Raw genomic sequence first — 22,188 nt, 5'->3', positions numbered from 1 at the left:
TTATGAAGTTCTTACTATTGGCTTTGACATGGCCTCATGCCATCATGTTTTCTGACTCTGCCTTGCTTGAGCCTTATCTGCATGCCCAGCCACGCTTGCAAGTTGTTTGGGTTAATCACGTTCAAGGATTGGTTTTTTGAGAGATTGTTTATTGTGCCCTGGAAGGCTTTCATGAGATTTGTCAAGATAAAGGTTGGAACATGCGAGATTGGAGAGGGAACGTGGGAACTCCTTCCTGCCATTGGAATGGTTGCTTGGAAGCTGGCCAGTTCTGGTAAGATTCCTCCAGCCCAGGGGGAAGTTTTCCCGAACTTTCTAGTGTGGTTTGAGATTATAAAGCTGAAGGTTGTTCACTTAGAGACCTGTATTTTGGAATCCGAATGGGGACAGACGCGTCTACTTCGGTACGGAACCCTGGTTGCTGAGGCTCTTAACCACTGCTGTTTAATTCCCCCAGTCAGGAGTGGGCTAAGATGTAGTGTTTGCACCGGGTGAAGTGTTGAGTTTTGATTATTGCCATTGTGATGTGTGGCCAGTGGCTTCGATCATTTGAGGTGTTTTCTTTGTGATGTGTGAGTGAGCTGAGGTGCACATCCAAAGTAATCATTTGATGTATCTAGTGTATATATATATATATCTTTCTGGTCTCTTGCAGGATGTCCAGCATATTATATTTTCTTCAGTGTTATCTCATATTATTTGCTGCTTGTTTATTCATCAGTATTATTCATGCATTTAACTGTTGCATTTACCAAGTGTGTTATTATTGCTTGCATATAAACATATATATCTCTATGTGAATTTTGTGCATTTGGCATCTGGGAAAGCCTTTCTGTTAGAGAGCATTGTGTAAAATAAAACCCCAAGCCTTATTCTAAAAAGAGAGTCTTTGCATTTTGTAAAATAAAACTCTTTTCTAAAGGTGTTGTTTGTTTTGTGTGTAATGTCTCCTGCTTTGTTGGCTTTGAGTCACCGTGTAGCAGATTCTGTATTATCTGAAAGGCGAAGCAAGACATCCCCTAAGGCGGAGGAGTGTCACCCCACTGCTTTACAAGCAGTGCAGAGGAAAAATTAAATGATAATAACAAAACGTTATTATCATTTTATTTTTCCCTTCCTAGGTGCAGGGAGGTGCTGGGCAAGCCAGAGCAGGGGCCAGGGGAGGAGTGTTGAGCACACTCAAAGTGTGCATGAATGTTTGACCGGCTGTCTTGGGCCGGCCAAACATTAATGCACACTTTGCATTCTCCCCACCATGCTGCATTACACAGCCTGGTGGGGAACATGCACAGGCTTCCTGTCCCCATGTGAGCGCAGAACCACCGCGCTCAGGCCAATTACAACTCTGCAATGCAGTGTTGTGATTGGCTTAGGGTGATTTTAGGGCACCAATCACCATGCTGCATTGCAGCATGGTGATTGACATAGGGAGCCTGGGAACCCGGGTGCTTCCTGCGACGAGGAGAGACAGCAGAGAGGCGTCGGCTGTCAATGCGACCAGCAGGTACAGTTTCTTTATTTTTTTTATTTTCTACCCCACCTCTCCCGCCCCCACACCATCATTCTCTACCAGCCGCCACTGGAACAGGAACTGCTATTTTCAGCTTTTTATGCTTATTTGACAGGCACCCCATTTTAAGGCCAATCTTTGAATTTCATTTGATGTTTTATGACCGCACATTCAATTTATGTACACCTGTTATGTACAGTTCATTGAAATTCTGCACTAAACACTACATGAAGCATTCGTAAAGCCATCAGGAATAGATGTTCCTAGGAACTATGCCCAAACAGATAAAACAACACTACAGGCATATATGTATTTAAAAATAATATACACGAAGACAAGCACATGTATGCACAGCCTCTGTGGTGCATGTATCCTCGTTGTGCATGTGGGAGATATGTACGTTTGTGCTGTGTGCATGTGTAACGGTATGATGTCTGTGTGTATATTGTCTGTGCACACCAGCCACATATTCTTTTTTAATGTATCTTTCTCGACTTATGTCTTCCATTGCACGTCTGAGATACTTAAGACTTTCACAGCCTAACAGATTCCTTATGGTTTTTTCTTACCAATTAATGTTTTCTCAAATTACCGTTAGTTTATATGTGCAACAATACAACGTAACACCTTATAAGAGTCAATGAAAATTAAATATACTCGAATCTGGTAGCAAATTTGAAACCTCGGTTGGGATTGGGTGAATCACATTCAATATAGCATAATGCACTTTGCTCGGTATTTCTCCAAAAATGGGAAATATTGTATGTTGTGTTGTCCCTTCAATTCAGGAACTGTAGACCTGTTGGCAGCAGACAGCAGGCGAGGTGGGACTATATTCTATCAAAAAAGTACAGAAGATGTGCTAGATTCCCCCCTTGCCACTAGAAGTGGCTTATAACTATGCTATTAAAGGCTCGAGTGCTCTCTCAATGCTTCCGACCTGTGCAAAGAACATAATTGATTTATATGATAAGTCTGCCAACTTCCAGATGACATTTTAGTAAGAGACTTTGTTTGTTTTATTAATACTTCCCAGAGAGTTCCGGGTTAAGATTGCCAAGTCTTTTAATGTGGCAAATGTTGATGGCCATCAATGTACCAAGTTATGTTTTATATATGTGTGACTTTGTTTACTTAAAAAAAAAAAAAGAAAAGAAACAAGATGAGAGTGTTAAAATTGCGAGGCTAACTTTCTGTGACATTTGCACTTAAATATAATATACATACCAGGCCTCGCAGGGAATAATGCACAGATGCCAAGAGAAGCTAAGTGATCCGACAGATTAAAATTAAAAGCTTCCAAGTGCACAACAAATATTTAAATTCCACATTAGCAACTTTGATGGACAGCTGACCCACTTAGAAACCTATGAATAAAGAATGAACTTGGAGACATTAATGGATAGAAAGGAACATCACTGTGACAACGAACTAGTCTGCATCGGAACCATTCTTCACAGCCTGCTGAAAGACGCACGCAGCTGATGTGCACACTCAACGGTGTTATTTCCCCAATAAGCAGTGTGACAGCAGCTATAGGCTAGGGAAGCGGTAGGTAATGAGTTCATGCTCGGAATAGCTTTTGGGTAGTTCGATCAAAAGCTGTCAAACTCTCTAATCATGTTGGTTAAACAAAATGAATCTTAAGAATGTGTTTGTATTACAATACTCGTATCTGATACACAATATTTGGTCTATGATTAGAATACCATAACCTATTGAGAAAATTATAGCGTGCAGTTTTCCATATTTGACATACACCTGACGAAAGAACTATTTTATGAGAGAGTAGATGGTACAGACATATGGGTACTCGTTTTCACATCTATAGAATTGTTAAGCAATTTTAAAATATACACCAGAAATACGGTGTTGTAAAAGAGCACTTTCTACTTTGGGGAGGCGATTCAATGCACTTTACTACTATTTAATTTCTGTTGTTCGTATGGTTCTCGACAGACTCGAGGATGAAAATCACGACATATAATGGTCATGGTAGAGGCCAGGAAATGTATGTATATAAATAGGAATTAAGTTATTAAGCTTGCAATAGGTGGATTGCTGCATCATCAGCCGAAATGGTGGAGAAATAAAATATATCCAGGGTGTTAATTTTGGAATTTTTTGTTTGTTCTATGTGCTACGAAAGGAATTAGGAAAATGCAAAATACATCGTGAAACAAACGAAAATGTTTGGCTTTCTAACATACTTACTAATTGATTGGAAACTTTGTCGGTGTGATCTGCGGAGGGAAAGTGGGCCAGTAGTTCAATAAATGGCTGAATAAAAAAGGATGAGTGGCTGACTGCATTTTGAATAGATGCATGAGCGCCTTGAAATCTGAAAAGCTGTGTGAATCCATGGATTGATGAACGGATGAGTGGATGTATTGCTGAGTGCGTGGTTGGAGGAATGGGTTAGTGAGTGGAGGATAAATGAGTGTGTGAGTGAGTTCTATGTGTCAGTATTTTTATATGAGCATGAGTGAATGATGATTAAACTAACCATCCACCCACAATTAATTTCTATCTAACAGAACCCAGACTATGAACTTGGCCCCTTTTTAAATCACGCGCCATAGAGCTCGACAAGGGGGCGCCCTAGGGCTCTTGTCTGAGCCTCACAATATTAAGCATCTACATGACCCCCTTGCCAAAACCATCAGAGCATTTAGATTCAAACCTCTTTTGTATGCTGATGATACTCAGCTTATCATCTCTTTCGAAAAAGATACAAATAATGCGAAAGCACGTTTTGCAGCTGGGATGATAGAATATTGCCTCCAGCGGAACCCCAGTAAAACAGAGATCATGCTGTTTGGTAGTGCCCAACAGCTCTGGACCCCTGACTGGTGGCCTCCCGAACTACGCTCTGCGCCTATTACCAAAGTGACAGTTCAAAGCCTGGGTATTCGCCTTTATCAGTCACTGACCATGAAAGAACAGGTTGTGGCTACCACTGGCACTTGCTTTCACATGATGAGACTAATTCTAAGAGTCCTTCCCCTTCTTCCACTGACTGTGATGAAGACTTTGGTCCAGGTGCTGGTTATCAGTTTCCTAGACTACTGTAATGCCCTACTGGCTACTACCAATGAGACACTTCTAACTAAATTCCAAGCTGTCCAAAATACTGCAGCTCGCCTCATTCAAATCTTCAATCCGGACACCCTCTTCTCCCCTTTTGCACTCACCCCATTAGCTTCCTATCCGCAAAACAATTGCATTTAAAATCCGGTGCTTAATACACAAATCTCTGATTGGCAAAGAACCAATCTATCTTTCCGCAAAGTTAACAACTTACCTTGCAGGCAGACTTTTAAGACCCGTAACCTGTCCCAGAATGCTTGTTTCCGGTCCAGGGAAGACATGGCTTGGCAGTTCGGGCTGGACAGTTCCCATGAGGCACAGGGTCAGACTGATTTGCATATGGCCATGTCTGAACTGGGGTGGTGTAGTGAGCTAAAGAATGATGATGGATTAAACCCAGATCAGTTGACTGGGGGTGAATGTTTGATTTGCTCAAATGCTCCGTCCATCATCCCCTTTGGTATCACTTTTAAGATCTACAAATAAACCTCTCCTCACAGTTTCTTGGATCTGGAAATCTCGTTCAGGAGGCAGATCATTCTCCTACCTTGCCCCCTTGTTTTGGAACCAGCTACCCATACACATATGGAAATGCAATGAGCACCTTAAATTCAGATGGGCTAATTTATGAGGTTTTGGTGCAGGGAAGCCGCAAAGAATCTTGCTGCACTGCTCTACCCTGCATCAAAGGAAAAGGGCAGGAATGCACTGAATCTATAAGATACAGCCCATTCCTGTCCTTCCCCCTGCACTGGCACACAATGGGCTGCCATGCGCCAATGCAGGAGCCTTTGCATGGGCCAATGGGGCCAGCATTGAGGGGCTGATTGATTTTGTGCAGGAATTGGCATGTTACTGCACAAAATCAATCAATTTAGGCAATTTCCTCTTTCTATGTGTGCTGCAGAATGGAAAAACTGAGAATAAATGAAAACATTTCACCCCGTTGTGCCTCCTTAATGCCACTCCTGGGGTGCTGTTAGATTCTGACACATTCCCAGGTTTATGATGTCTCGTAAATCTGTGAAAATGGTGCACATTACTCTCAGAGACAACAGTCGAAATGAGAGAAAAACATATGCATCATTATCACTTAAAAAAACATAAGAATATTTGAGAACTATCTTCTTTTCAGATGTAAACAATCTGCCAACCTACCAAGGAAGTAAAAGTGCAGTGCATTAAAATAGTGCAAATTTGTGTAATTCATGCATAAATTAGCAGCGTGTTCCATTATGGGAAACAACCAGGCTGATGGAGCTTACTTACTTAAACATAATCTTAAACTGGAGGGCAACTCTCTTGGGCAAGGCCAAGCAACCCATCAAAATTACACTATCGAGGTGACCGCATGCATATCATCTGGTTTAATACTTAACACCATTGCAGGTTTAACACATCTGACCCCATAGTATTTAAAAAGGAGGAGGAGCCACCCCTGCCAGGAGTCTACATATTTAGTACAAAAATGAATTAGATAGGTTAGATTATCCAGACCACCAATGCTACAATCACAGCAATTGTATCTTCTAACAAGTATATGTATACGTATAAGAAAATCCCTGGTCGGGAGGATACCCAGGTGGAATTTTAAGTATAATGTTCGCTTCAATTCAGGGTATAGCATGTCTAGATATTCTAAACACGGGAGGCCATGGATGTTATTGAAATAAATGCTCGTTAGAGATCCTGGCTTTAAACCCCAACATTCTTTTTATTGTGTGTATTCATTATACCATTCTTTAATCAAATGGACCCGGCAGGGGTAGCTAGCTGTGTGTTCTTCTAGGGTTTCTAAGCAAAATGCGGCCTTAGAGTTTCTTACCAGTCGAATGCAGTAAATAATTGGTCTGATATTGAGGTAAAATGAAGCTACGCATACAGTGCTGCTTGAGAGGTACCTGGCCCAAGCTCCAGCAAAGTTCGGAGGAAATTATTCTCAGCTACTTGGATTGGGCGACCATTCCCAAACCCTCATAGTTCTGCACCATACAGTCCGGCTGCCACTGCCCTTTGCTTATATATTTACAAAATAAAACTGATACTTCAGGCACCAGGCTTATGCCTAATCTTTAAAACTGCTCCAACCAATTGCCTCAAGACTACCGTAGCCTTCTGAATTTGACTGCCCCATTTAAAATCTATAATCGAATTCCCAAATAGTCGAACTGCTTAACAGTATCCAGAAGTATACCTTTAACAAAAGGCTTTTGCTTGAAACAGGGAGAGGGCCTCAATACCATACACTTTGTTTTGCTACCATTATTGGTTAATGACTTCTTTTCGTAGTACTGCATAAAGCGTGTAAGTAGACTACAGGTGGCATTTTGTGTTTGGGCCATTAATACTGTGTCATCCGCGTATAATAATATTGGCATCCATTTCCCAGCTACAGTTGGAATATCTGTGCATTCTTCTTTCAAATAGTCAACAGCATGATTTAAAAAAAGGCTAGATAGCAAGGGACCCAACACACACCCTAGCCGGATAGCTTTTTTGACTGGGAAGGGTACAGTACTCTCCCCGCCTGGCCAATACTGTACTTTGGTTGTGTTACTAGTATGTAGGACCTGAATGGCCATTACTAATGACTAGTCCACACCCATGTCTACCAGAGATCTCCACAACTTCTCTCTGTCAACTGAATCAAAAGCTTCTTTTAAGTCCACAAATATTAGGTACACCAATGACTTCCTCATCACCATAAACTTATAGGAGATCATATATAACCGGAGAGTCTGGTCAGTGGTCTCAATGCAAGGCCTAAATCAAGCTTGCACTTCAATAATAATTTTGTGGGCACCGAGCCCCTCTAGAGGCAGTTAAGCAGGACTTTTCCCAAAAATTTGAAGGAGCTATATTATTATTTCCTGAACCTGCCCAAGGTTAGTATAAGTGTTGCTCAATAAAGTCTTCTTTATGTGATCAAGTTCAGATAGACTGTCATAAAATCCCCTTTATGACTCCTAAAACTTATTGCTATGCTGAGAATAACATGTAATGAATATCATGGCTGAAATCCAGATTTATATAAGACAAGGTCCTAAAATTCCAACCCCTTGAAAAACTGTTTTGACCTGCTGTATGGCAGATGTTCAGTACAGTGACTCGAAATACCGCACATCCTTTATCAGCTAATAACATTCTTTCATTATTTGTATTTGTTGCAAGGATGAAACCATATAGGTACTCTTCCATATTCTATTTCATAAGTGGTCAAAACCACGTATTGATCCATTACAACATAAGAGAAATCTCTTACTTTCAGCTTTCAATCATGTAGTCAAATGTGAAATGATGGTTAATGTAATAATCAAATATGGGCAAATAAAGTTTGAACTATGTATATGTTAGGAAACAAAATCCTTGGTGATTTGATTAAGTTTAGCAAGTTGTCATCAACAGATCAGAAATTGTCGACATATATCTAAACCCTATCTTTTCCATAGCTGACAAATCTTTTCTGATTGTTTTGTCGCCCTGTGCCATTGGTGGTCGTAGGGCTGGGTGGAGCAGTTTTCTGCAGTTGGTGGGCGTTCCCCTAGATCCTTTTCTATGGCCCTTCCTGCCACCTTTTATGTTTGGTGTGGAGTACAATGGAAACTGCTCCTCATGCTTTCTTTTCTATATTCTTTGCCTTCAAAATTTATATGAATTACGGGTACCTTTTGTCTCTCTGTGAGAGTACTGAGTTTTGATATGGCCTTTATGAATCCACTTTTTTATGGTAGTTTGGTGATGTTTAGCTATGCTCCATGGTTCCCTTGAGGCTTGGCCTGGCCCATGGGATGGATATTTGTTCCCTGGTGTGGACCGGTTTGCAGCTTGGCATTCTGCTGGCTGCCTTTTTCTTCACTTTTGGGCTTGATGCTTGTGATTTGTGTTTATAAATGTGTTATTAGTTGGAGAGAATGTGAGCCCTTCACAACTAATAAGTCCAGAATCTTGTCATGTCAGATTCACCAAGGTAAACTTACACTTTTTTTTGTATTCTCAAACTACATGTGGAGTTTAACGGATCTGCACTCCTCATCCTTATGTTGCCATGTTCTCCACCCAACTAGTGGTGGTTCCTCAGTGGTTCTGTGGTACAGACTCCCTTCTGGGACTTGTGAGTTGAGCTGTGAAGCACCCTTACCTTGACTCCTCTGTTTGGTCCAGAGTTTATGCCTGTTTGCCATCCCCTATTTTGTGTGGGTTGTGTTTGTAGACTCCCCCTTTTCACTTTGTTGAGTTTGAAGAGTGGCTTGCCCTGTGTATACATTGTCTAGTGTTGAATGTCTTCTTGTTGGAACTTTGTGCACCCTATCCTCTGCCTTTCTTTATATGGTGTCTGGTCAAATGATTTCTTCTTTCTGTAAGGCACTGACAAGTTCTGAACCTGATCATGACTAGGGTACTATGGATCCTTGCTTCAGATTCTCTGTTCTTTCACCAAGCTGTTGGTTTGTTTACATTGGGATCCTGCACTAAATGAGTTAGGTTGGTGCTTGGATATGGTTAGGCGAGTCTTGGTGGTTGGTGTTACTGTTATACCATCTGCCTTTGTACGTAGCTTGTTGGTTCCTGGCCTTTGTGTGAGTGTCAGTTATTTATCTGTTATTTATCTTCAGGGCACTCGTGAATTATGGTCCCTGTAGAGTACCTGATCTACATTTTACTCTTTAGCGATATTGGTTATTATTCTCTAGCTTTGTGGGTGACTATCGTCCTTTGGTTTCCTCAGTGGTCGGCAGTTGCTACCTTGCCTGGGCACTTGTGCTCTTGTTCATTCCTGTTTTGGACTAAGGACAGGAAAGTTCATGGTCGTCCCTGTTGATTCAGGGGTGCATGGTGCTTGATTTTGTTTTTTGGGACTTGGTAAAGTTTCACACTGCTTTCTGACTTTCTCGTTCGTAATTCTTGCCCATGATTCCTCCAAGTTGGTGGTCATTGGTGGTCTCTCCTCTGTGCTGCCATTTGTTTTTGCTAGTCGTGGGGTTGTACATGTTCGCCTGAGGTATACTTCTCTGGGCATGAAGGTTGTGTCTTTTGCATATGGGTTTCTAGAGTTTGTTAACTTGTGTTGGAACTGTAACTAGGGAAGGTTATGCCTTCTGAGTTCAATCCATTCCCATCTGTGGCTGGTCTTTGCCCTTTCTGGTATGATGCCTTAGTGAACGGCTGACTCTATTACACTTGCAACGTGTACGTTAGGCAGAAGGCCCCTGACTCCGGGCTACGGATGCACTTCATGATGTAAGAACAAAGGGGCATATCTACAAGGCGGCGCTAAAAAATTATCACTGCTTTTGCGGCCGTTTCCGTCCTAAAAGCAGCGATAATTGTATCGCCATATCAGAAAGGTCACGCTATCTCGTGAAACCTTGACTTAGCGCCTGAATTCCTAACGCCAATCTTTGCATCTCTAATGAGATGCAAAGTGGGCGTTCCTCCCCAGGATAACGGGAGAAATGTCGCTAAGCGATATTTCTCCTATTATCAAGCCTCACGCAAAGCAGCATAGCGACAAGAAAAGTAGCGATAACCTCTGTTATCGCTACTTTCCTTACGCCTGCTTTGAAACTGACTTAGCCATGATATCCTTTGGAAGGTGGATATCATGGCTAAGTATGTGAGGCCCTATAAGCAAGCTATCGCCAACCTTTGTGGGATTATCGTTGGGTTTCCAGTGATAATCTCACGTTTGGCAGCTAGCGCTAGGATTTTTATCGCTTTTGAGATAATCGTTGCTAATAGCACGCTATTTCAGCGATAAAAATCCACGCTAGCCGGCGATAATTATCCTAGCGCTAAGTGAGCTTAGCGATAATTATTGCCGGCTGTTGCTGATATGCCCCACAGAGAGGAAAAAGAATCAGGTTAATTCATCAACACGTTTTTTCAGAGAAAAAACAACACAAGCAGCATTTAGCAGAGACCACTACTTGCATTTGAATTTCCAGTGCATTAACAAAAGGTTATTATTGCCTCTTAACCGAATTTTACTGATGCCTTTTTGACAAATTACATTAATATTTATGCAGCATATTCACGCCTTGAAATTAAGCGGTGAGCTCACAAGGGAGTTGATTCAGCAAAGATCAGTTCATTTCGCTTAAACTCAGGTAAGGGCGTACTCCACAATTTAGAAGAAAAATGTGGGAGAGGAGTGCCTCTGTAAATGCAGGATATGTTATATTTCTATTCAGTACACTTTGTGATTCTGTGAGTCCCTGAACGTGTGTCCATCTTTGCCAACTGCAGGGAAACAAGTGTATGGAACAATAGTTTACAAATTAGGATTGTATCGGGCCCAGATTGCTCAACAGAAAATAAATAGACGTTGAAAAGCAGGGACAAAATAATTTTTCTCAACGGAACATAGCATGAATACAAGTCAAGCATAAAGGCCCTGAAATTCATTAATTCCCTTCGGAAGTCTCTCCAAAATGCAGGTGATGAGACTGAATGGTGCCCTTACTCTTAAAATGGAGACATTGGATGGAAGTACAAAGTTGGGGTTCAAAGAAGTTGCCTTCGTTGAACGATGAGAAGAATGTGCCAATGAGTTGCATCGCAAAATACCCAATCACAGGGAACTGCAAAAAGTTCTACCTCATTAATATTTATGAGGCCGAAGTACTTTTGTTGTTCCGGTGAACAGCTGTGGATAAAAGGATGGAGGCCTGGAAAGGACAGTAAACGTCCCTCCCTACATTAGCATCTTGCAGAATGGTGACACTTTGTTAATGAAAGGAGCACCTGTTCATTAAAGAGACAGGAGCTCTTTTAAAAAAAAAAATTAAAAAACAATAGCATTCAGTAAATGGCTTCGGGGCAGCCACTTTGGCCCCCTAGACCTCCGTCCGTCCCATTGATGCAAAACACATATTCCAACACTGAAGCTGCTCCCAGAGAACGTTTCCTCTTTGTCGTTGGGTTACCATCCCCTTCACTGAGTTTATTTCGACCTATGGTTTGCGACTGTATTCTTACTAATTCATTCAGGGTCTCAATTCTCAAAGTTTAAATTTCTGATCCTTCATACATTGCAGCTCTCTCTTTAGTGGTGAAAAGCTAGGTGATTTTGTGAATCACAAGTTTTTCAACTGAAAAACCTTTTTGTGCATCCGGACCGCACTGTACAATGTTTTGTGGATATCACTTGGCGCTCTCGGGCCATTTTGCCTCATGTGAGTTTAGAATTTTTCTTATGCCTTTGTGAAAGGTTTAATGGTATACGATTGCTTACCGGAACATGCATTTTGTTTGTCTTACTTCACAGGTCTTCAATACACACACAGGGCATTTAGACAAAATAATGTTGCAATCTACTAAAATCAATATAATTAGAGAAAAATTATGTTGTAAAAGGGGAGACTATTCAGAATGCCTCTGAACATGGCTTAAATGTCTAACGGGCAAAAGAAATTGTTCAGGCCTACATTACAGATATCAATAATATTTGATTATATGTCACCGGAATGCTTTGTGTTAAACGGGATTATCCATGTAGCACAAAATTGCCACCCATAAATTGCTGAAAGTCACAAAAATGTCTAAGCCGAGTGACAGGAAACCAAGATACCAGTGAAAAAGACATCTCATTATGTTACTAACAATTATTGCTTATCTCGGGTTAGTATATATGTTAGAAATGAAAGTCTTTATTCAGCAGTGTCTTGCACCCTGTTCAAGTAAGGACCCTTCCTTCTAGTCATGGTTAGGGGATTACACACCCAAGATAACCCCAGCTCATCCCCTTGGTAGCTTGGCATGAGCAGTCAGGCCTATTTCAGAGGCAATGTGTAAAGCATTTGTACATACACAAACAGTAACACAGTGAAATCACTACAAAAAGCCACCAACCACGCTAGTTTAGAAAACTAACCAATATTTATCTGGGTAAAACAAATCCAAAACGATAAAAAAATCCAACATACACAAATCAAGGTATCCCTTTCAAAGGGTTCAAAATAGTTAGTCAATAAGAAACTCTGAATTCATCACGTTTATGACAAAGTAGTGGGAATGCATCAAAGACGAAAAGAGACGCTGGTGACGTGAGGCACTCAAAAACAAAGTTCCTTACTGCCAGGGGAGATGTTGGATCAGTTCCTTATTGCAGAGCAGAGGAGGTGATGGATCAGTTCCTTACTGTTAGGGGAGGTGATGCATTGGCTCCTCGCTGTGAGGGGAGGTGATACGTCAATTTCTAGACACGTGGCCTCCTTACTGCTGGGCTGTGTTGCTAAAGAACTGACACACATGTGCGATACATTGAAAATGGAGACGTTCTGGGTTGATGCGGAGGTGGCGAAACAGGCGCTGCGTGGATTTTCCAGCCACATGGCAGGTGTTGTGTCGATTTCTTCTACCACACAGGAGGGCCTGCATCCAAGTCAGAGAGGGTGCCACATATGTCGGTGACAGGACTTGAGACTCGGGCTGCAGTGATCTTTCAGATGCACAACAGACACTGCATCCATTCTTCAGCTGCATCACAGTGATTCGTTGATTTTTCATCTGCACGGTGTGGATGCCTCAGAAAAAACAGGAGCTGAAGAGTGATGTGTGATTTTTCAGGCTTCTTTGCAGTAAAACTACCTTCAAGGGCTCAGAACTAGAAATGGCACCACTTGGCAGTTCAGAACTCCTAGCAGAGGAGTTCAGGAGCTGCAGGTAAAATCTTTGATGGCCCTGAGACTTCCTAATAGAAGGCAAGCACCCTCAATCCCTTGGAGGACCTCTGCAAGCATGATACAAAAAGCCTTTTACTGTCGTCCAAGACGAAATCAGCAAGCAGTGAGCCAGCACAATACAACAATAAGCAGCGTGGCAGTTCCACTCCTACAGCTTCTTCAGCTCTTCTTCTTGGCAGAATCTCCTCTTGGTCCAGAAGTGTTCAGAAGGGTGAACAACCATTACAACGCAACTTTTACAACGCACTGTCATTACAACAAAACTGTAACAACGCAAATGCTGTGACAACGCATGCCATTACAACGCAAGTCTTTACATCGACTTGCACTAGATGGCGTGCTAACATTAAAAATAGTGTAGTTTACTATCCAAACACCTTCCCTACTGCAACGTGGACTGGAGTTAGAATAGTAAATTACCCTTTTTTAATGTTAGCACGCCATCTACTGCAAGTCGATGTAAAGACTTGCGTTGTAAAGACTTGCGTTGTCACAGCATTTGCGTTGTAAAAAATTCGTTGTAACAGCATGCGTTGTAAAAGCATGCGTTGTAACATCATACATCCGTTCAGAAGAGATGGTGTCACAGCACTAGTATTTATGCCAGTTTCTGCCTCTGAAGTAGGCAAACATCAAAGGAAAGTCTTTGTAGTGTACAATACCCTGGCTTTCCCTGACCTGGCACCAGACACACAGGGGGGAGGAGACAGCTTTGTGTGAGGACAGGCAGCCCTATTCAAGTCTCAGTGACATCTCCTCCCACCAATCGAGCTCAGGAAGACCCACCAGCCATCGTGCATGTCTACTCTGGGTTACCGATCACCGGTAACAGACGGTTGCAGAGTTACTGGAAACACGTATCGCTCATGCACCACGAAACCACATCCATCTTTAGGTAAGAGACAGGCACCACACCCTGAGTGTGCGCACGCATCCCTGACATACACGGCTCATCCTCGTTGCTAACAATTTGATTCCTCCACTTACAGGAATCGTTTCACATATCCTTGAAAAGCGGACACCCTGCAACATCCTGGCCCGCTTCCCTATTCTTCACGAACCGGAAACTACACCCTGGTAAGAATCTTAGCAAACCAGTCTTTGGTCACTCACAAGGCTTAATCCTTTAAGTTGCCATTATGCATGTGAGCGCCGCTGCATGCTCCGACTGTCTTTCTTCTCCTCAGAGTTCCCCCCTTGATCCCGACCTACATCTCCTCATCCACATTTCATCGTGATCGCCAGTTCACACCCGCAACAGGGGTAGTGTCCCCACTGATCCATATCTGCATTTTCTCACTAGAGGAGCCCAATGTCTTTCTAATCTTTCACTATCTTTCTTTACCCTGTACACCACCAGAACCCAGCTGGGTCTCCCTGTGAGTATCTTCCTTTTTACTTCACTCACAGTTGGCGCAAACTTCTTCACTTAAACTGCGCAATTCACTATCCAGGTACTTTTCCATTGCCTTTGCTGACATGATCGACCACTACTGTTCTGTTACCAGGGCTATATGCTCACCTCACATTTTTTCACCTTCTTTTCCCAGATGTCCCTATAATCATAGGTCCTGATGAGACCCCACATTCTAGAGAGGGTCGAAACGCCGTCGGCAGTATTGAAAGGGAAATACTGACACAGCACTAATTACTGTATAGAGTTGCTGCATACTTTGTGAAAACTTTAGAAATTGTCGTTTTCGGTAGAAAAAATATTTGAAACCTTGTAAATATTGTCACACTCTGTCACTCAATTGTTAGGTTCATGTAACACTTAGGACACTTTGCACAACTACCTTCCTTTTTTGTATAGTTTTTGTATATTATGTGAATAATACATACATATGTGTTCAACAAAACCTTTGGTGTTTTTGGTCCCTTTTACTCTGACATCAGTATAACCCTTCTATCGTGATTGCGCACCAGTGTATTTAGATACATATATATATGTACTATTCCACAGGAACCATTGTTTTCTTGTTACACTTTCTAAAAGTGGTATTCTCAAACATGAAATTTAAAAATCGACTTCATTAAAGGATGTATTTTTAAATTGTGAATTCAGGGACCCCAAACACCAAATCTCTATCTCTTCCCAATTGTAAGTTACACTTTTAAGAGGTTACAAGGCAGCTTGAATAATAACCCATCAGAGACATAATCCCTGCAACAGTGAAAAATGAAATGGGCAGTATTCCACTATCAGGACATGTAAAACATATCAGTACATGTTCTACCTTTCACATACACTGCACCCTGCCCATGGGGCTACCTTTTGCCTACCTTAGGGGTGCCTAAATGCAGAAAAAGGGAAGGATTGGGCCCGGCAAGTGGGTGTCCGTGCCAGGTCGACATGGCAGTTTAAAACTGCACAAAGACTGCAGTGACAGGTCTGAGACATGGTTACAGGGCTACTCATATGGGTGGCACAATCAACGCTGCAAGCCCACTAGTAACATTTGAATAACAGGCCCTAGGCGCACACAGTGCACTTTACTAGGGACTTACCAGTAAATCAAATATGCCAGTCATGGATAACCAATCACAATCACAATTTATACAGGGAGTACTCGAACTTTAACACTGATCAGCAGTGGTAAAGTGCACAAAGCTCGAAAAACCAGCAAAAACAAAATGCAGCACACAAAACAAGGTCAAAAACAGGAAGTCAGAAGCAAAAAAAGACAGTGGAAAAAATGCCAAAGATGCCAGGACTAACAATGTACGATTGATTCCACTGTGCCCCAAATGAGGAATCTTATCAACAATAATATATTGTGTGTCCTTCCCTGTTGGTTTGCTTGTGCGAGACAGTGTGAATCAGATTTAACTGATATTTGCAAATAGATTCTGCAATTTATTTTATTTCAATTCAGAAACCTATAACAAACGTTGCAGGATTTTATTTGCTTGTTAATACTACTATTACTACATCTGCCAAAAATGCAACTCGCTGCCATGTGTCTTTCTCTGAAATAGGACAGTCTCTTTGGGCAAGTTTTAGAGAGTGGACCGAAAACTAAATCTCTGCAGTAGAGTGTTGGCCCAAATTTAAGAATGTTTTTTACAAAATGGCGCTTCGGACGCGCACAGTGACACAATCCAAATGTTTCCCCAGTCCGTCTAAAGCAATCTCTAAATGTGGTATATAGGTCAAGCATGCACAACCAGACAGCATACCTTCTATTATAGCTCTTCTTTTCACATGCCAATAATTTTGGGGAAATTTATTTCTGACTTTTTGGATTCAGAATATAGCGGCATCATGAAACGTATTCCTTATTGAATGCAGCATCATTTCAGCCGTTTAAAAACTAAATATCTATTCGTAAAGAATTGAAAAACTAAACTTAAACATCGAATTCGGCTCACACACACATTTACTCATGAAAAATGTATAAAACCAAATCTATCAGAGAAACCTAAAAATAAGAGTATGCTTGGGATTTGCCTTTCTGACTCGACATTGTCTGCTAAGCAGCAAGTTTCAATAGTTTTTTGCTACAGCAGTAAATCTTTCATTCTAGCTTTCTGTTTTAAAGAGACCATTGTTGTGAGCCTAAATAGTGATTTCCTATGTCATTTTTGTTTTCCAGACAGTTATTTTGTGTCTTGTACAACATTCATCCAATCATTTTTTTCCGTTTGAAAGTAACAATTGAATCTAATGTAAGTACAGGCTTCTTTTTGAAAAGCTAACCAAATCAATCAAGTAACATGACATTATTTTCAGCTTTTGTGTATTTTACAAAGAAACCTGTTAATAAAAATCATATTGAAAACATGGATTTGGAGCATGTTCATACACATTTAATTTGTGAAAAACAATGAAATGCATGCTTGAGTAGGAAATGACTTTAGAAAACACGATTCCAATGAAATATAGTTTCAGGACATGAAATGACAAAATTCCGTCGATGCCCATCGTGAATAGAGCAACTCTAGGCTCTATTTCTTGTAGAAATGTATGATATTTTGCCACTCCATATACTGAAAATATCTTTCCCTAAGTGGTATTTGCGGCCTCATTAATTGATACATTTTTTTAACTCAAACTTTATTTTTCTTGTCACTATACACAGTCAACAAAACAGAATATTGGTGCCTATCTCGTATGGAAAAAAACCTTGGGGCAGATTTATGTTTCCTGGCGCATCCCTGCAAATTAGCAGGGATGCGTCAGGAAAGATGCGTCACGCAAGTTTACCCTTGCGCCACCACAGATGCGCCGCATTTACAATGCAGCGCATCATGGCGCAAGGATAAACAGATGCGTGACGCATCTGATGGCATAAGGGTGGCGCATTGCTGGAGTCGTGTCGCAAGCACAACGCAACTCCAGCAATGCTCAGGGGCTGCCCATACCGAACTTGCTGCGTCATGCCTTACGCCTGCTTCAAGCAGGCGCAGGGTTTTGACGCAGCAGCGTCGGAAAAGTGACTCAGTGAAATCTTGTAGATTTCACTGCGTCACTTTTCCGAGGTTTTTTCCGATGGAACGCCCACCCTGCATACATTAAACCTGATGCAGGTTTAATGTAGCGCAGGGCTTTACAACGTGACGCATCTCCCTAGATGCGTCACGTTGTGAATCTGTCGCAGCATGGCGCATGGTTTGCGCCGCCGCTGCGTCACAGAAGTGACGCAACGGCGGCGTAAATGTCTTGTAAGGGGCTTGTAAATCTGCCCCCTTGAGTCAATCAATCGTATATTATCTCATTGTGGTCATTAGCTTCTGGTTTCCTGCATGTTACATCTTATGCAATTAAAAGAACATGGACAATAATCAAGTGTTCAATAAACTGCATCCCCAGAATTATTAAGTGTCACCAAAGAACCTTTGCTAAAGAAATGAGCCCCCCAAAAAGGAGGGGTCTAGCTAGAAAGAGAGGGAGAGTCTGCACAGCTTATTGAGAAACCCAGCAAACACCAGTGACCATGGACACATTGTATCTGTGCGCGCGGAACAATACCCCATCTGGATCTAGGAGCACTGCATCCACCTCGGTATCAGGAGCGTGTGCCTTGAACCTCTCCAGCAGTATGTTCCACTCCATCGAGATTGGCATTTTGCAGAGTAGCTTATATTCTTCTCTGCAAAGGGTCAAACTTTCAGCCAGACCCCACTGTTTCAGTTCCTCTCACCATTCTGCCAGTCTCGGAGCCCTGGGCGACTTCTATTCACTGGGTGAGAAGGCACTTTGCCAATAATAATGCCAGGGACTCAAATCGCATTGGTACTTTAGAGCCTTTAGGGCTAACTGGTAACCTTAATACACAACACTCCATAGTACCCTACCGGGTCCAACCACTGACCTCTCCCAGCACTCTGGTCACCCCAGCCCAGTATTCTGATATCTGAGGACAGGCCCAAAGCATGTGGATCAGGTCTGCTCCCTCTACTTGGTTGGCACTGGGTGGACACAGAGGACACAGCAGGTATATCCTATTTAGTTGATATGGTGTTAAGTATGCTCAATACAGACACTTTTTTGGGGTATTGCCGCAGTCCTGCCCATTCTTTGTCAGTGAGTGTTCTACCCAGATCTGCCTCTCATTTCTCCCTTAGTGTAGTAAGTGGTATCATCAAATGGTCTCAGAGGTCTTTATATAGCCATCGTAGCAAGTACAAGCCATGTCCAATTGTATGCAACACCCTGAATATCTCGTGAGTTGGTGGCTCATGATCATCAACCACTCAATGTTGGCGCATATATCTGAGAAGACTGGCATGCATCAGGGGTAGAGTATCTGGGAGTGAGTGGGTATGTATGAAGTCCTAATGTGCCTTAAGGGAGCCCTCCGCGAATAGGTCACCCACCTGCAGTGACCCCTTCCCATTTCCAAGGTGTAAGTCTCCCACTCGTTAGGATGCCAGAGACAGTGGGGGGGCCTTGCAGTGGTATGTGGGGTAAGTAAGAAGAACATTTCACCACCATTTTCCAGTATGACAGCCCAACTCGTAACAGAAACCTGTGCATGGGCAATGACGGAGCACAGCAGACAGTGCAGTTGGCCACACGCCAATTGTGCCTCTGAAAAGTCTATTTCCAGTAGAATATGGCTGGCTAGCTAATATGACATCCACTGCAGTTGTCTGGCGATACAATACTCCTTAACCCCTTCAGTGCCCGCCCCTTTCCCCGCCCTGTGCCGGCCGTTACATTAGCGGGCGGGGTTTATGACGAGCTGGACTCGTCATGGGCACAGCGCAACCACGGCCCATGACGAGTCCAGCTCGTCATGGGCACCGAAGAGGTTAAAGTCAGGAGCCCCCAGCCCTCCTCTGTTTGTCGGAATTTGTAGTTTAGCTAAACTAACGCTCTGTGTCCCTGCCCCCATATCAAGTCAGTCAGTAGTGTGTTAAGTTGTCAGAAGAGCCCATAAGACAGTGGTTCCCAAACTTTTTCGACTTTCGGCTTCCTTGATCTATTTCCTGTTGGCCATGGCTCCCCATTATCTCCCTTTTTTGGCGGGTGGGAAGATGCAAGCCAAGCCTCTGTAGTACTTCTATTTCTCTCCCTGAAAATAATTGGGATGAAGTCCATGAAGTTATAGTAATCATAGATGTGTGATTCATTCCTGGGAACCAAATGGAGGGGGAGATGGGTGGGATGGGGGGTCGAAAGAAATAATTATCATTGGCATCTTTCTCAAGATCTCTAGGTGTAAGAGTGCAGCTATTTTGTGTTTCATAATTTGTGGCGGTAAAGCACAATGGATATGTGTAGAATGAAGTTACACATGACTGCACTTTACCAAACAAGGGGCACTCGGCTCATGCAGAGTGCAGGGCAAACCAACCCTTATATTCCTTGGATGCACTGGAATAACTGGAATGAGCACTAAGGGCTCTTTGGCATGCATTGGCTCTGATAGTACTATGATTGGCACTGCCATCCCAGAAATGAGCACTGGAAGCCCTGTGAAATGTACTGGTGAATCTGGAATGTGCATGTGCAGCATTGTGGTGTGCACAGGCAGACCTGGAATCTGGAGCAGGCTTCTCCCTGCTGCCTTAGTACTTAAAGTTTTGCTGTTCTGATTATTGCGGCGATCCTGTCCTGCTATCAGTGTCCCACCATGCCCTTTTTACTACACTGCACAATAAGCATTGCTAAATCATTTCCACTGAGTCTCCAGAGCAGGCAACTTCGGAGAGTCGAAGATCGACTTCAATATTCATGTGAGCACAGTGCTGCCTGTATCAAGTCCAACCCAGGACCAGCAGCTGCATGATTGGAGAGGCTGATTTCAATGCTGCACACTAGCTTATGATTCAATAAGTAAACTGCACTGTATTAATTAATGTACATTTCAATTTACGATGCTTCAGCAGGCAATTAGTTTTGCATCAGTCTAGTCCGTGACGCACACAAAACCTGGCGTGTTCAAACAGGACATTCAAAGCAGTGACATATGTTAGACAAAAATATCCATGGACTATTGGGGTGACACTGTGCAAACTCTAACAAGAGGTTTGGTTCAAAACAAACTGTGGCGCACCTCAGGAGGGAGTGCACAGGACTAGATAGAAGACTGAAAAGCAATCACTGCTTGCACAGCCCCGTTGTTTTTAAAATTTGTAAAATAGAAAATTAGGAAGACAAGGTTCAGTAGTCTCTGGCATGTCAGGAAATGGAGATCAGTGAGTGGGTGGTGGGGCCTATACCCAGAGGGAGCACACACTACTTGGTCCGTGCAAGGAGGACATGCATAATACTAATAGCAAATGTCATGTTAATGACTAATAGCAGCAGACATAGGCAAGTATTGCGCTCAAACCATAAATTAGGGAAGCAAATGCACACCCTTTGCATTTTATTTACTCTTTCAAAAACCGCTCTAACCCACAGGTTTTACACAGCTCTTAGCAGCAGGCACATTAACATACTGAGATATTTTTCCCTAATATGTGTAACTTGGAGAACGCGCAGCTATTAGCCAAGAGTTTTCACCTGCCCACCTGTGCCAGCAGTGCTGAACCGGAGGTGGCTCCCAGGCGCTATAAATCATTATCAAGGGGCGGTTGTGTGTCAAATCAGGCTGTCTGCAAATGTTTACTTTTACTTTCATCACTGCAGGATGTTTTATCTCCTTATTCAGTATCTCTTCTGAGTCTTCTTCCAAGCACACTGACCTAAATCCCGGCAGCCCCGTCTACCTGCTTGCTTATCTTGTGTTTCCCACTCAGGCCCCATCCTCCTCCCCAGAAAGGCACTGCCTGAACTGCTAATGAAGGTGCTACAGCGCTTGCACTTTTCCGGCCTCTGGAACTCCAGCTTTTGAACTGCAAGAATAAATCTGTCTGCAGCATGATGCCCTCCACCCCCTGGTATTACCCTTATTATTGTGTATCGGTCAGTAGTTTCCAAACTGTGTGCTTGGTGCACATCTTTTCGCGGCGGCCCTGGCTACTTTAATGGCGCACTGGGGTGCCCTGGCGCACAAATTGGGAACCACTCCCATAAGAGATTATGATTGGAAGGTTTGCAAAATGATATAAAATGCGCTTCAGCATCACCATTTTGGCCAATGCTAACCTTCCTGCTACAGAAAGAGGCACAGTCACCCAAAAGGCTATCTGTGATATGAGCACTGCAGTAGTGCATGAGAGATTGCCTTCTAAAATATCAGGGCCCTCTCTATGTATTTGAATCCCGAGGTATCAGAATGTAGTAGGGGCCATGGGATTACATATTCCTCAAAGGGCGGGGTGGGATGCACGTACGTGCCAGCAAAGGAGAACACACATGGTTAATGTGAAGACCAGAAAGGGCCCCAAAGGTGGACATCAATTGGGCCATTTCCATCTGCACGTCTCAGATGTCATGGAAATTCTGAATCATGTCATCGGTATACAGCGAAATGGACTGTGGACTGTGCTACCCACCAGGATACCCCT

Source organism: Triturus cristatus, chromosome 6, assembly GCF_964204655.1.
Source record: "Triturus cristatus chromosome 6, aTriCri1.1, whole genome shotgun sequence".
NCBI classification, from domain to species: Eukaryota; Metazoa; Chordata; class Amphibia; order Caudata; family Salamandridae; genus Triturus; species Triturus cristatus.
Note: the sequence above shows the minus strand (reverse complement) of the source record.